This window comes from Lampris incognitus, chromosome 17 (assembly GCF_029633865.1).
Source record: "Lampris incognitus isolate fLamInc1 chromosome 17, fLamInc1.hap2, whole genome shotgun sequence".
Taxonomy (NCBI): Eukaryota; Metazoa; Chordata; class Actinopteri; order Lampriformes; family Lampridae; genus Lampris; species Lampris incognitus.
Genome location: NC_079227.1, coordinates 36263258 through 36278364, shown reverse-complemented (window position 1 = coordinate 36278364; position 15107 = coordinate 36263258). Strand labels below are relative to the sequence as shown.

Below are 15107 nucleotides of genomic sequence, written 5' to 3'. Positions count from 1 at the left end.
GAAAATACACAGAAGCATGCAAGGTATTACAATAAAAATGGAAGGCAGTGGAAGAGCAGGAGACTGAACGAGCGGAGAAGTGGGTCATGGGGTGATGAGACTTATCTGTTTGACTTCGGGGAAAGAAAGGTTTCTCAGTGTTCCCTTGTGGCCCCGCTGCTCTTCTCTTTTCTCTCTCCCACTCTGTTATTTTCCCACATGATTCCTCCATCGCAGTGGATCTTGGGACGCCAAGAGGAGGTCTGTGGTCAGTCCCAGTGGTTGCCCTTTCTTCTTTTTCCTTCATGTCCCCTCTGAGCCATTCTTTTCTCCCTCTTTATACCCCAGTGTCACACTTGCCCATTAAAACACACACGCACAGGGTTCTGGTGGTGTGACAGAAACAGAATGTACAGTGAAATCCCATAGAAGTCATGCCATCCCTGTCCACGGTCCCCACCCACAACCTCCAACACAGCACAATCAATTTATTAATTAATTTGTTTATTATTTCATTTTATAAACCATTAATTAATTACCAATCAATGTACTTTTTATAAATTAATTATTAATTAATTTAATTTAATGTTTAATAATTAATTAATAGTTTTATTTTTAATACATTATTCATTAATTTTAGACAGGTACTTTTTAGTCTCCCTTACACACACTGATACGCTCTCGTAAAGTTTATGGTGTGTTGTGACCCAGCAGCTGGCTTGCATGTTGCACCAGTGTAAAATAGCATGTCACATAATTTAACTTGTTTCTCAAGGCATCACCATTTCTTACATTTCAGGGGTAGGCTAGCGGGAACTGTAGCCTTTTGACGAACCAAAAGGATCGATCAGAATTTTAATATCTTGTCTTTTCCTTGTGCTGCTCTCTTATCCATCACTGTTTTATTTCTTTTACAGCATCTGCATTACTCCCCGCTGTAGTCCTCAGCCACTTGACTGTCTGTCTTCCTCCTCTGCAATGCAGCGACATATGATTTGAACGTAAGCTGATACTCGGTAGCTCTGAAGCCAGTATCCCCTGGCCACATGCCAGGAGACAGGCCGTCTGTGGTGTGGATGGATGCGTTATTTGTTGTGACATGCAAAGTTTACTCAGACGTGACTACTGCACTTTATGAATGCTCTGCGGTTATAATTAATCACACTCACACACACACACACACTTGTTTTTTCTATGCTATATTGTAAGGACCCTCTTTGACTACATTCATTACTTAGCCCCAAATCTTACCCTTCAGTACTATACATGTCTAACCTTGACACGTTCCCTAACCTAATCCTAATTCTAACCTTAACCTTAAACTAAGGTCCTAACCCTACAATAGACCCTTAAAGAAGTGAGGACCGGCCAAAATATGAGGAAATCTTTCACTTTGCAAAATGCTTTCACTCTTACGGTAAAAAAAACTTGAATTGGGGTTTCCAAATCACTGTCACATATCACTGTCTGGTCTGGATAAGCCACCGAACAGGACAGGGACAAACTACAACGGACAGTTAAATCTACAGAGAAAATCACTCGTGCTCACCTGCCCTCCATTCAGGACTTATACACCTCCAGACTCGAGCACCAGACAGGCAACATCACCACAGACCCATCACACCCTGGTCACAACCTGTTCCATCTCTTCCCCTCTGGTAGGCGCTGTATAGGACTGTACCCCAAAACAACCAGATATAAAAAGTTTCTCTTTATATCTTTTAAATCCCACCATTTTGTCTATACTGTACTGTACATGTTGTATATATTGTACTGTACATGTTGTATACTGTACTGTACATTGTACATATACTGGTCCACTCTGTCATGTCCATCTACCTCAGGCATGTATGTAAGTAACCTGCTAACATCTATTTCAGCATCTCTGATATATTCTCTACACCATTGCACCTTATCACCTCTTAATTCACCTATAGATAGTTAGATACATAGATAGATAGATAGATAGATAGATAGATAGATAGATAGATAGATAGATAGATAGAATGTTTATTAGCCACATCACCAAGGCCGGTAGAATTTGTTTTTGGCTCAGCATGTTAAACTCTGCAGCACAATACATCCATGGACAACAGCAAACACTCCACATATCATCACAAACAATACAGTTACACAATAGCAGAAACAAAGATATTATGCACAACAATTAGGTGAATGGTAGTATGCATGCCAGTGGTGTGTGAGGAGGGGACTATGGAGAGGAACTCAGAGTCCTGATAGGACTCTGAGTTCCTCTCTAGTCCAAGGGGGGGAAAAAACTGTTTGTGAAGCATTTAGTCTTAATGGACAGTGACCTGTAGCACCTCCCTGAGGGAAGGAGCTGAAAGAGGTGATGAGCAGGATGTGAGGGGTCGGAGATGATCATCTTTGCTTGCTTTACCGTCCGGTTAGTATGTAGAGATTCAACTGAGGGGAGTGGGTTGCCTATGATTTTGGATGCCTTGTTGACAATCCGCTGCAGTTTTTTCCGTGTTTGACTGTCCGTGCCGCCATACCATACTGCAGTACTGTAATACTAAAATACTGTAATACCGTAATAGAAGATGTTATGATGGACTCGATAATGGCTGAGTAAAACACAATGAGAAGTTGATGTTTGATCGGGTATTTTTTTAAGCTGCCTAAGGAAGTAAAAGTTGTTGTTGAGCTTTTGCAGTGATGTGTTCAGTGTTAACTTTCCACTTCAGGTTATTGCTGATGTATGTTCCAAGGAATTTAAAAGAATCAGTGGTGGTTATGGGGTCTCCGTTCATTTGTATGGGTGTTTTGGGATTCTGCATGCATCGGAAGTCAATACTGAGTTCTTGGGTTTTGGCTGTATTAAGCAGAAGGTCATTGTTTGCGCACCAAGTGACAGCATGATCTCCTTCAGTGTGGTACTGGGTTTCATCACTGTTGGAGATGAGGCCTACAATGGTTGTGTCATCTGCATATTTAATTATTTTCATAGAACTGTCTGTGGCTGTAAAGTGGGTGGTGTAAAGTATATAGTCAATCATTGTGTATATATCTGAAGATTGCTGCGTTGTGTTGTTATTCTATGTTAAGTATACCGAGAGAGCCACGAAACCAGTCAAATTCCATGTAGTGCAAACCTACATGACCAATAAACATGATTCTGATTCAAATATAGCTAAAAAAGAAAAAAAACACACGCACACATACACACACGCACACACTCAACCACTCACACACACAAGCGCCTTGGCAATCTTTTTGACCATATGGTGAGGTTGTTTAGAATTACCCATTTATATATTAGTGGACAATAGAGAGCAAACTAGGCTCAGACTCTAAGCCACATTAGTGTTTGGGGGTCTTTGTAGAATTTGGTTACAGCCCAGCAGGTGTCTGTGCACAAAGCATCCTATGTGTTATGTTTGCTGCTTTTTTGCAGTGTTGAAATGATTGTCAGTTCGGTCATTAGCCATTATTTTTCTACAAAATAAATAAATAAATACATGTTGCATTCATGAATAAAATGACCTAACAGTAGAAATCTTTACATATCTCCAATGGATGACAGATGATGTTGCCAACGTGATACTGGTGTTTTAACTTTTGTTCATTTGAGAGGGTTACATAGTTTTAAGTGGGAGGCTTGTGAGTTGAATGATTTTGTAAGCCAACGTAAAACTGCCGACAGCAAACTGCAGAGAACCAGAGGACTGAGCTGAATAAGATTGGCGATAGGCATATTTACTGTATAAGAGCTACAGTAATCATCTGGTCCTCATTCTTTATGGGCTCTCAGTGGGTTTCAGGCAGCTAGGTTGCCTGTACCAATCTCGAGACTATCTGGGAAAAGTTAGTTGGAATAGCCAGGTGTTACGTTTGCCAGATGTACCGTTGAACCAGTCACTTGACTTCCAACTACTCCAGCAGAGTTATGCAGAGGCTAACCAAAGAAGACTGACATTGTATTGGAAAACTCACAGATTTCCTTGTGTGTGTAATTTTGGCCTTCCTTAAGAAAACTCCTGTCTTTTTCATTGACCATTTCATGCCATTGTTAGGTATGATTAACCAAGAAAATGAGTTGTTGTGTAATCCTTTTGTGTTTGAGAACCTGTTCACAAATTAGATTACTTTTGTCCTTTGGCACCCTGGAGAAAGTCATCCATGGATTTGGGTCTTCAGGTATAGAATGGTGCGTTTGCCAGGAATATTTCTCTCTAACGTGTGATCACTGTGAGCAAACTAGACAAGCTTCATCTATTGGTGGGGAAGAATAGAGACTTTTCTCCATCTTGCATTTTGTGCTTCACGGACACTTGGCTGTGTGGATCAGTACTGGACTCTGCGCTGCAGCTGGCAGGCTTCCAGCCGTTCAGAGCGGATCGCGACACAGAGCTCTCCGGCAAAACGAAAGGTGGAGGTATTTGTTTTTATATTAACAGTGGCTGCTGTAAAGATGTGACAGTGATTCTGCAGCGCTGTTCTTCTGTTCTTGAAACTTTTTTCATCATCTGTAAACCCTTTTACTCCCCCTGTGAGTTCACTTAATTCATTCTGGCCGGTGTTTACATTCCACTGCAGGCTGATGTGCAGGAGGCACAGCTCATGCTCGCCGACCAGATACTGTCTGGAGCGGACAAACTCGCACTCTATGTTACTGTCCTCAGCGACTTTAACAAAGGGAATCTCAGCCATGAACTACCTAAATACTGTCAGCTGATTAAATGCCCAACCAGGGAGGAGAACACTTTAGATCACTGCTGCACTAAAATCAATAGTGCCTATCATGCAGTCCCCACACCAAGCTGGGACACTCTGACCATGTCATGGTCCACCTGATTCCTGCATACAGGCAGAAATCAAAACTCTTTAAACCTGTTGTGAGGAAACCTAAGAAGTGGACTAGTGAAGCTATGGAGGATCCTCACGTGTGCTTGGACTGTACTGATTGGGATGTTTTCAGATGTGCCAGCCATCAACAGTCTGGATGAGTACGCTGAGGCAGTGACATCTTATATCAGCTTCTGTGAGGACATCTGTATACCATCACGCACCAGGGTTAGTTACAACAATGACAAACCCTGGTTTGCTGCTAAACTCAGACAGCTTAGGTTGAAAAAGGAGGGAGCATTTAGGATTGGGGACAAAGTCCAGTTTAAAGAGTCTAAATACAGGTTTAGCAAAGCGGTGAGAGATGCTAAACGACTACTCTGAGAGACTTCAAGAGCAGTTCTCAGAAAACAACTCGACCTCTTGTCTGGGAGGGCCTCAGACAGATCACTAACTATAAACCAAAAGCCCCTCCATAAATGATTTGTGCCTGGCCAACAATCTGAATGAGTTATATTGCCGATTTGAAAGACAATGGGGCAGTCCTGACACCATCCCCCATGACTCCATCCACCAACTCCAGATCACCAGCTCTGCCTCCCCCACCTCAGCAGGGGCCCGGGCCTCTCCACAACTGCCCACCTTAGATGCCCCCTCCTCCCCTACCACAAGGATGACTCTCTCCATCCTGGAAAGAGAGACATTAGCAGGCTGTTCAAGAGACAGAACCCCGCAAAGCTGAGGGATCAGACTCTGTCTCTGCCCTTACCCTGAAGGATTGTGCCAATCAGATGTCTCCAGTGTTCACAGACATTGTTCACACCTCACTTGAGACATGCCATGTACCAGCCTGCTTTCAGACCTCTACCATCATCCCCATCCCCAAAAAACCAAAGACCACAGGACTCAATGACAGTCCACTTCATCCTCCAACACCTGGATTCTTTAGGAACCTACGCCAGGATCCTATTTGTGGATTTCAGCCCCACCTTCAACACCATCATGCCGGATCTACTGAAGGACAAGTTTTCCCAACGGCATGTGCCTGTCTCCACCTACAGGTGGATCACCGACTTCCTATCTGACAGAAAGCATCATGTGAAGCTGGGGAAACACGTCTCTGACTCCTGGACCATCAGCACAGGTTCCCCTCTAGGCTGTGTCCTTTCCCCTGTCCTTTCCCCCTACTCTTATCCTGTATACAAACAGCTGTGTCTCCAGTCACCACTCAGTCAAGCTCCTGAAGTTTGCTGTTGACGCCATCCTTATTGGGCTCATCCCTGGTGAGGATGAGTCTGCCTACTGGTGGGAGATTGACCATCACATGTCCTGGTGAAGCCAAAACAACTTGGACCCCAATGCTCTAAAGACAGTTGAGATGGTTGTAGACTCCAGAAAGTATCCAGCCCCACCCACCACCATCACCCTGTGTGGCTCCCCAGTCAACACTGTGGAATCCTTTCGCCTCCTGGGCACCATCATCATGCAGGACCACAAGTGAGAGCTGAACATCAGCTCCCTCACCAAGAAGGCACAGCAGAGGATGTACTTGCTGGGGCAGCTGAAAAAGTTCAACCTGCCAGTCCAATGATGGTGCACTTTTACACTGCCATCATTGATTCCATCCTCACATCACTGTCTGCTACGCTGTTGCCATTGACAAGGGCAGACTGCAGCGTATCATTCGCTCTGCTGAGAGGATGATTGGCTGGGACCCGTATGCCTCCAGGACACTGAGCTGAGCAGGAAAGATCATGGCTGACCCTTCTCACCTAGGCCATGGTCTCTTCAAAAAGCTCCCCTCTGGCAAAAGGCTAAGCTCTATAAAAACCAGAACCTTGTGCCACAAGAATAGCTTCTTCCCAACAGCAGTAGCTCTTTCTAAAAAGCCCGCAGATATCCACAGATCTAGACATTCCCGTCCACCAACCCCCCCATCCCCTTTTTATCTTCCCTACTATGCTCTCTGTATATGGTCACCCTGCATAAAACCTGTACTACCCTGTAAAAAAAACTCTTATCCTGTAAATAACTTCCTAGAAGTATAATTTAACTTTTTACAAATACAGCTCCTGCCACCCCAATGCCGGGCATCAGGGGGCTGCCACATGGTGTCATGTTCAACTCTGAACCAGTGTTGATTGCCCCTTATTGCACCTTACTTTCATTTTTATTTTATTTTATCTTGATTATATATTTTATTTATTAATTTTTCCCTCTTGCACCAACATACCAAGACAAATTCCGTGTGTGTTCTTGTACTTGGCGATGAATTTGACTCTGATTTTCACCAGTCCTGTCTTGAGTCAGATGCATGTGGCACATCTTAAGTTAGTACAGAAAGTTGATTCAGGGATAACTAGCGTAAAGAAAGAAGAGCTTACCACTCCACATATCACTTCAATGCCTCTTTGCACTGGTTGCCTTAAAATCTTAGAATTTATTTCACCTTTTCTCGGTCATTTTAAAGCTCGGCTGAAACAGAACACGTGCTGTAAAAGACCTGTTGAGCCCATGTGATGCTAAATGCATTATTATCATCATTAAATGCTTCTGGTTTTTTATTTCTTCACCTGCTTTTAGAATAAAGATCAGATAATATCAGAGACGTTTCTGTTTGATCAGCAGTTGTTCGTGGAAGCAGGTTATCATTAACCCAGCGTGGGCTTCATTACTGCAGCAGATAGGGATAGTCGTTTTTCCCATTTATGGTCGGGCTGCTCCGTCCAGCGTTTCCACCCTAACCAGCTTCTCTTTTGCTGAAAAGCTTCAAAGAAAAAGTCTCTGGATACCCTGCTATCTTATTGGCCCTGACCTGAGCATGCTCTGTGAGGCAGTAATAAACAACCCCCCCCCCCCAAAAAAAATGGACCAGTACTGTTGGACATGCATCCAGGCTGTTCATTGTGACTGCTGAATAAAGGTGCAGTCCCTCTCGTTTTTTCTTTTATTTCTAAGGTGTAATTCAAAGTTTTTCTCAGCATTTGTCTTGTGATTTTGAGCACCGTGACAGATGTGGACATTGAGACAGAATATTCAGGGTCCTACATCAAACCTTGGACGTTTAAAATGAAATGCCGCAACATATTTTAAAGCACCTTCCCCTATGTAGATGCCTCCATGTGTGTGTGCATGGTGCTTGGGATGGTTTGGAAAAGGGTGGAGTTGGGGGGGGGTTATTAAAGCACAGTATACACATGCAGACCACAGCAAGGTCGGTGACATAGGTGGTGCGCATTAGATGTGGTCTCTGACAGGTGTGGTTTTGAGAGATGGAATTGCTTTGGGGTTTGAAAGGGAAATGGAGAATAGACAGTGCACTATAGTACCAGTATCTAGGGGCTCTCCACCTTTTGGAGTCACCCCCCCCCCCGGAATAATTTGAAAAGGATAATAATTTTAATAATTGTAAAATTATATCTATATAAAAACAATACACATTTTGAATTTTTATTTTATTTATTTTTTATCAATATATTTATTGATTTTTCAATAATAACAAAAACAATGTGCATAGCAAATATGAATATAAAAATGCTAAAACAACAATAAAAGAAAAACACAACACGAAACAAAAGTTTATCTTTTCCTATACAATTTATCCTACATTCTATATGGGTAGCCAATGGTCAAAATACATCACCTTGAAGAAAAAAAACCCCAATCCCTTTGCAGGCCCCCCCCCATTCATCTTCTGGTTCATCTAAAATATTTCCCAGGTCTTTATATTCAATAAAATGTATAAACAGGCCCCGTGTCTTTTTAAATATGTCCTGTTTATCTTTTAGTATACAGGTGGTGTTCTCCAGTGGTCGGGTTAAAGACATGTCCCTGAGCCATTGACTTATTCATGGCCTATTAACGTTCTTCCATGAAAGAGCTATTAATCGTTTTGTTTTTAACAAACATAAATTTAAGAAGATTTTCTCACTTTCCTGTATATCATGCCCATTTGGATACAGACCCAGGATGAGTCATTTGGGCTCCAGGGTCAGTTTTATTGCTAAGATCTCTTCTATCTTGAGGCTCACCTCTTCCCAAAACATCTGTATCTTTTCACATTGCCACATACAATGCCACAGAGTCCCTTTTGCCTGCTCACACTTAGTACAATCATCTGGGAAATTACTACTGAATTTGTTTAATTTAACTGGAGTAATATATGTCCTCATTAACCAGTTATACTGCAGAAGTTTCAGGCGAGTGTTGGCCGTTTGTTTTTGACCTCCTATGCATGCATCCCTCCACCCCTCAATCGAAATATCCTCTTGTAAGTCTTCTCTCCATGCCAGAAGCCTCTGTTCGGAGGACTCGGGCGAACTACATAGAAGCACGTCATAGAAACTGGTTATGATGTTTTCCCCAAGATTGTTATTATTTATTTATTTATATTTATAATTTTTATTTATTTATAATTTTTATTTAGATTAATTAGAATTAGAATCGAAACAGAATAATTTTAAAAGGTTGGTATTTATGGACCCCCCAATAACACTGGGACATTTAACTCTCAATTATTGAGGATTTGGCTGTTTCCCTTTGTATTGGGGTTTGAGTATAGCTCTGATCCTGACCTGATCTGATCATGTTTCCTGTCCTGAAATATTGATTTTAGAATTTACACAATTAATTACAATACATTGCTGCAACTCGGAATCGACATGTGTGATTATTCCTGTTTTGACGATGTACTGTTGATATTTAACATGTGAGACAGGCTACGCTACCTACACTCTGTTACCCTGCTGATGTGATGCTGATGGGTGTCTCTCTCCTTTGGCACGATTTATGCCCGAATTCCCACCACGGGGATCAATAAAGGTTATCTTATCTCAACACCCCGATGCAAACACATCGATCGCTCATAAACCGTGTGCTGGAGACTGTGAAAGCTACAAATTCACACAGGAAGACCACTGCTTGGTCCACAGACAGAACAACAACTAATTCAATTTTGGCTTTAATTAGCATTTGTAGATTTATTGAAATAATGGCCCCTCATGTGCACACACTTTGACTCTCACAAACACACTCAATAAAATCTATTCTAAAGGCAATTATATCACTGGTGCAGGCAGTGTAATGTAAAAACCACTCCCCCGTCAGTTATTGTTAATTAACATCCATTACCTGAACCGCTTATCCTGCTCTCAGGGTCATGGGGATGCTGGAGCCTATCCCAGCAGTCATTGGGCGGCAGGCGGGGCGACACCCCGGACAGGCTGCCAGGCCATCACACACACACACACAGACACATTCATACCTACGGACAATTTAGTACGGCCGAGTCACCTGACCTACATGTCTTTAGACTGTGGGAGGAAACCGGAGAACCCGGAGGAAACCCACGCAGACACGGGGAGAATATGCAAACTCCACACAGAGGACGACCTGGGACGACCCCCAAGGTTGGACTGCCCCGGGGCTAAAACCCAGAACCTTCTTGCTGTGAGGCGACCGCGCTAACCACTGCGCCACTGTGCCGCCATTGTTAATTAAGATAACTAACATAATTATTTATATGTATATAATTGACATAACAAATATATATACATATATATATATTTTTTTATAATATATTGTGGCGGACACTAGGGGCTAGGCCTCTCACCCAGCAGGACTGTGAGCTGGGGGCGTGGTTTACGTTCCCGGGCTTGCCAGTGCAGGATTGTTCCTGCTGCAGTTGGTTTTTGGAGTTGAGGAATAAACATCAAACTCGCCTTGGTCGCCTGTGTTTTTCCTCATTCCTGCCACATTGGTGACCCCGAATTGAACATGTTTGGAGCAGAAGATGAGTGTGAATCCACTTCGGCCACGCCGCCCCAACTCTCACAGCCGGCCATTCTCGCCGCGGCTGTGAAGCTCCCAGAGTTCTGGCAGAGCGACCCGGCCTCGTGGTTCCAGCATGTCGAGGCGCTGTTCCACCTGCGTGGAATCTCCGCGGACGACTCCAGATACTATTTGGTCGTCGCTGCACTGGACCAGCAGTCCACACGCCGGGCCATGCAGCTGTTGCGCCCCCCCCCCCCCACAACAAGGTAAATACGTCGCCCTCAAACATCTTCTGCTCCGGAGGTACAGCCTATCTACCGCAGAGAGGGCAGATAGAATCCTTTCCCTATCCGGTTTGGGTGACGGGACGGCTGTGGATCTCATGGACAATATGCTGTTGCTGCTTGGCTCAGACGAAGGCGGATTCCTTTTCCCGCACATTTTTCTGCGCCAGCTCCCGTCTCCTGTGTGCGCGGCTTTGGCTAACTCCCCGTGTCTGGCCGCTGGTGACTGCCAAGGTTTGGCTGAGGAGGCCGATCGGGTCCTGCTGGCTACCAGACGGTTCTCTATGCAGAGTGTGGCATCGGAGCCTCTGCAGCCGACGTCCGAGGACGCGGACCCGGCAGTGGTGGCTGGAGTGACTGCCCGGAGACGGCGCGGGAGCGGCCTCTGTTTCTTCCACCAGCGGCTCGGCTGCAAAGCGAGGCGCTGCGTCCCTCCGTGCACGTTTGAGGCGGCGGGAAACTCCCGGGCAGCGCTCAGTAGCAGCTGTGGGCGCTGGTGGACGTAATGAGCTGCTCTTCATTAAGGACACGATGTCAGGAAGACGGTTTCTGGTGGACTCAGGCTCGCAAAAGAGCCTACTCCCTCCTGCTAAGACAGACAGGTCGGCTGAAGGCGGCGGCCCACAGTTGAGTGCAGCTAACGGTTCGTCCATTGCGACGTTTGGCACAAGGTTGGTGACTGTTTGCTTCCACGGGCGCCATTTTGAGTGGGACTTTGTAGTGGCCGCCATTACTGTTCCTGTTATCGGCGCGGATTTTCTGTGTGCTAATGGTCTGCTGGTTGATGTTGCAAACCGCCGTTTAATTGATGCTGTGTCTTTCGCCACTGTTCCGTGCGAGACAGGGGGAGCCGGGCCTTTAACACACGCTAACTTTTTAGCATTAGGTGATGTTTTTCAGCGTTTGCTGGCGGATTTTCCATCGGTGACTATGTCTGCCTTTTCCACCGCGGTTACTAAACACGGGGTACAACATTTCATTCCCACCCTGGGACCGCCAGTTTTTGCGCGCGCGCGGTGCCTCGACGTGGTAAAATTGGCTACAGCCAAGGAGGAGTTCGCCATCATGGAGCGTCTGGGTATAGTGAGGCGTTCCAACAGCCCGTGGGCCTCGCCGCTTCACATGGTGCCCAAGGCGGATGGGTCGTGGCGGCCTTGTGGCGATTTTCGCCGCCTGAACAACGTCACCGCCAATGACCGCTATCCCATCCCACACATACAGGACTTTTCCATACGCCTGGCAGGTACCACTACTTTCTCTAAGGTGGACCTGGTGCGCGGCTATCATCAGGTTCCCGTGCGCGCAGAGGACGTGCCCAAGACCGCAGTGATCACCCCGTTTGGGCTTTTTGAGTTCATGCCTTTGGCTTGAAGGGGGCAGCGCAAACCTTTCAGAGGCTGATGGACTCGGTGTTGCATGACCTTGCTTTCGTGTTCGTTTATCTCGACGACATATTAGTGGCCAGTCCGTCAGCTGAAGAGCACCTGGCGCACCTGAAACAGGTTTTCCGTCGTCTGGACGAACACGGCCTGATAGTCAACCCGGCCAAGTGTCAGTTTGGACTGCCGGTGATTGACTTCTTGGGTCACCGCATTTCACCGCAAGGCGCGGTCCCGTTGCCTTCTAAGGTGCAAGCGGTGGCGGAATTTCCCCGCCCAGTCTCTGTTAAGGCATTGCAGGAATTCTTGGGCATGGTGAATTTCTATAACCGTTTCCTCCCTCGCGCTGCCCACCTCCTTCAGCCACTTTACGAAGCCCTGCGGCTTAAGAAGGCTAACGACCCTGTCGACTGGACTCCCGAACAGGTCCAGGCCTTTGACGGAGCTAAGTGCGCCCTGGCTAACGCTGCCCTCCTCGCCCATCCCACACCCACGGCGTCCATAGCTTTAACAACCGATGCGTCTGACATAGCCGTGGGGGCTGTGGTTGAACAGCGTGTGGCGAATGCGTGGCAGCCACTCGCATTTTTTAGCCGCAAACTGCGGGATAGCGAGCGCAAGTGCAGCGTTTTTGACCGGGAGTTGCTGGCACTGCACCTTGCAACCCGGCATTTCCGCTTCCTGCTGGAGGGTCGCCCATTCACGGCTTATGTGGATCATAAGCCGCTGACTTTTGCCATGTACAAGGTGACTGAGCCGTGGTCTGCTCGTCAACAGCGCCTCCTAGCGGCGATCTCCGAGTTCACAACGGACATTCAGCATGTGGCCGGGAAGTCCAACCCTGTTGCTGATTGTCTGTCGCGTGTGCTTGTGTGTCCTGTGCACCTCGGTGTGGATTTCTCCGCTATGGCTGCCGACCAGCCCAGCGACCCGGACGTCCTTGCCCTTAGGTCAACGCGTACTGGTCTCAAGCTAGAGGATGCTGTGATGCAGGAAGGCAGTCCTGCCCTCATCTGCGATGTCTCCACCAGCCGTCCCCCCCCCTTGTTCCAATGGCCTGGCGCCGTCGAGTTTTCGATTCGATTCACTCCCTCTCGCACCCTGGAGTTCGGGCGTCGGTGAAGTTGGTCGGTTCCAAGTTCGTCTGGCCTGGCCTCCGCAAGGACGTCAAGGGGTGGGCGGCTGCATGTGTGGCGTGCCAGCGCGCTAAGGTCCACCAGCACACTAAATCGCCCCTCGTACCGTTTCCGATCCCAGCCAGACGTTTCGACCACGTGCATGTGGACCTGGTGGGCCCTCTACCTTCTTCACAGGGTTTTACGCACTTGCTCACAATGGTAGATCGGACCACCAGGTGGCCAGAGGTTGTCCCTCTATCCTCCACAACATCCTTGGATGTTGCACGCGCTTTTCTTTCCTCCTGGGTCGCCCGTTTTGGCACTCCGCCAGATATCACCTCAGACAGGGGCCCCCAGTTCGTGTCAGAGCTCTGGTCGGCACTTGCGTGATCCTTGGGTGTGCAGGTACACCACACTACCACGTATCACCCTCAGGCTAACGGCTTGTGTGAACGTTTTCACCGGTCGCTCGAGGCAGCGCTGCGCTCTCGGATGGTAACTGGTTGGATCGTTTACCTTGGGTTATGCTCGGGTTTCGTTCGGCTCCTAAGGAGGACCTCGACGCGTCACCCGCTGAGCTGGTGCTCGGTCAGCCGCTCTGCGTCCCTGGGGAATTTTTGCCGGGGAGTTCCGCTCCTCGACCTTTCTTTCATCCCACCTTCAGGAAACCCCTGCACAGCTTTTACACCGGGGTTGTCCGTAACAGGCTTCACCATGGGAGCTCGTTTTACGAACAGCTGAGCTCTGCATTACTGGGTCTGGCCCGGATACCTTCAGAGGTTACCGGCATGGTCACCTTACCTGCAGCAGCATCTGCTGGGCAGTTTTGGTGGCTGTGATGAGAGGTCGATTGTTCCTGTTAACGCTCTCCATCCTCCACATCTACTGTCATGATGTGAAGGCTCTGACCTCTGACCGCTGATGTTTGTTGGTGAACGGCAAGTATTCCAGCCCACTATGGCAGGTGTTTTTGGCTCTTCCAGGCATACCAGGAAAGGTGGTGGTGGTCCGGGTCAGGTCAGGTCTGCTCTTTACATGGGGGTGGGTCAGTGCCCCAGGGTCTTGTTGTGATGGTGGAACAAAAATTACAGCTGGAGCAGACAGATGAGGGCAGGTAAAAGTCGAATGGTGCGGAAGTTTGTGCGTTGAGTGTGTTTATTACATGTGAGTGTGTGAGAAAGATGAGCAGAAACGCACACGAACACACACACATGACTTTACACAGACCCAGATAGAGATACTGAGACATGGACAGGCTGTAGATCATAACCGGCAGCTTGTGCTTAATGAGAAGCAGTTGTCGTCTTCTGGAGGAGGTTTCCTGTGTAAGATGGATGGAGTTCATTGTGTATCCAACCTGTTTCAACTCAGCACCGTTTACCCCGACACGGCTCTTTAACGCACTGACGGCTACACAACTACTGTATTTGTGTGTGCTTTTGCCTGTATGGTTGTGTGTGTGTGTGTGTGCGTGCACACATGTCCTCTTCTGTATTTGAGTGCTATGGTAAACGTGCAAGTACGACCGCACATGCACGCGTGCATGTGTGTTTGTGTTCATATGCACATGGATTGTGTGTGGCTGCATGTAAGGTAAGGGTGCGGGGGATTGAATGGCTATAAGAGCAGCAGGTGCAGGAGGAACAATAAGCTCTTCCTCTTCTGCACTTGTGCTCAAACCATCATGAATGCTGTGCGGCGTGGTTTTAGTCTCTCTCCTTCAGTCCAGTCCGGTTTCTTTTCCACAGCACAACGCACAATACGAG

The 15107-nt window shown here is 46.9% G+C and overlaps 1 protein-coding gene across 1 annotated transcript in view; it reads left to right on the top strand.

Annotated features, from left to right (window-relative positions):
* The window catches only part of plce1 (phospholipase C, epsilon 1), a 157677-nt gene that overhangs the window by 42666 nt on the left and 99904 nt on the right, over positions 1-15107 (top strand). The window lies entirely within an intron of this gene.